Consider the following 2,161-nt stretch of genomic DNA (forward strand, 5'->3'; position numbering starts at 1 on the left):
CACCAGAGGGCAGAGGTGATTTAGAGGAGAAACCAAGCAGAAAAAGGCAAAGGATCTAACCCACAGCTGCCTTTTGCTAGGTGCTGTCTGTGTGACGGGGATTTCCCAGTGTAGGTAAAGAAAATACAGCTGGTGGCATTGTGAAGTGAGCAGAGAAGGAAAGCTTGATTTTAAATATTGTCCTTTGAGTTAATGACTTGAGTTGATAAAGAAATCACTAAATGCATTTTCCTCTGGATTGGGACAGAATTTCTGGCAAGCACTGGAGTCAGAAGGAGGGATTCCCCTGGCTCTCATCCTGACCCTGCCACGCAGCATCCTCCATGCCCTCAGGTTCACAACGTGGGGTTCCTACCTGGGGGGTACCAGGCAGAGAACCAGTTGAACCTGTCCTAATGTTAGCAAGAAAGTCATGCAACGAGAGCAACACTCTTGCCATCGAGGACAGTCACTGGTCATGGCCACCGAGAGAACCTGACACGAAAGTAATGATTAATCTATCCCAGCGAGAGTTTTAACAAAACTGTGTGTGTGTGTGTGTGTGTGTGTGTGTGTGTGTGTGTGTGTGTGTGTGTGTACGCGAGCACACACCTGTGCAGGTTGTCCAATGAGACCAGAAGACGGCGCTGGAATTACAGGCGGTTGCAGTTAGACTTGGGTGCTGGGAATTGAACTCCAGTCCTATACTCCTAATACCAAGCCAGCTCCCCAGCCCCAAGGAGGACTTTTTAAAAACTTTACCTCCTCACCACTCTTCCTTACTCAAGAAAGTTTTAGGCAACCCCAAGTATTTAGATGTATGAAATAAGTATTTGAATCAAATATGTACTGATCATCATAAAGACATTTATTTTAAAATAATTCTGTGGCCAGGTGTAATGGTGTGTGCCTGTGATCTCAGCACTCAGGGAAGCAGAGGCAGGCAGATCTCTGTGAGTTCAAGGATGGCCTGGACTACAAAGTGAGTGAAGGACAGCCAATGCTACACAGAGAAACCCTGTCTCAGAAAAAAACCCAAAATAATACAATAATAATAATAATAATAATAACAACAACAACATCAATAATTCTGTGCTATATATACAATTTACCATTTAGTAAAGCAAAACAAATTGCATACTAACAAAATGGATATGTTTATTTTTTTATAGGGAACTAAATCTGGGCTGAATCCTCAGTACTGCAGGATGTGGAACATCTTCAGCACTATTCAGTTTATCAATATCTTGATTTTATGAGCATCAGTGCTGAGAATCCTGCTTTGCATAGATAGATGGGCACCACAGAATGGCAGAAATCTGCTTAGGGCTGTTTCAGAAATAGCTGGAAATTCTGTCTGAACCCAAAGCCAAAATGCATTTATTGATTTTATTTTTATGAACTCAAGTCAGTAACTCAAACAACAACATTTAAAATTAAGCATTCTAACCCAGTCCAATCCAAAGACACAGCATTCTGAGGACTGCATGCTGAACAACAGTGGTAGGAAGATACGAAAAGTTTTTGTTGTCTATAAGTTAAGCCATCATGTTTCTGTAAATATAGGAAACTTTGGGCAACACAATGGGGTACATGGGGGAGGAGAAGGAATCCTGTAATGGGGGCTGGAGAGATGACTCAGTGGTTGAGACCCCTCAGTGTTCTTCTAGAGGACCTGGGTTTGGTTCCCAGAGCCCACATAGTGGCTCACAACCTTCTCTGACTCCAACCTCTGGCTTCTGAGGGCACCAGCACACACATGCATGGTACATCATATACCAGCAAAGTACCCATACACAAAGTCACTTAAAGAGAAAGAGTACTCTAATGTGTAACATTTCACATGTGAGCCAGTGTGTCATGCACTGAGTGTTCATTAGCATTTCACAGTGCATCAGCTTTGCACACTGGATGCTGTGTGTGTGTGTGTTGCTGTTGATTGCAACACTGGTGAGCACCGCCCAAAACACCTCAGGTCTGGTGCACATCTAATTTTCAACAGATGTTTGATCGTTGCATGTTTGAAAACCTTTTACTAAATTTTCCACAGCCAACACATTTATATGACACTGACCCTCACAGTCAGTTCTGCAGCCCTATAGAGTCACAGCCCCAGTTTCTAAGAAGCTGAGTCCTGGGGTGTGCGAGAAGGTCTCCCTGAAGTGTGACATTTCAATGTGGA

Source organism: Acomys russatus, chromosome 13 (assembly GCF_903995435.1).
Source record: "Acomys russatus chromosome 13, mAcoRus1.1, whole genome shotgun sequence".
Lineage (NCBI taxonomy): Eukaryota > Metazoa > Chordata > Mammalia > Rodentia > Muridae > Acomys > Acomys russatus.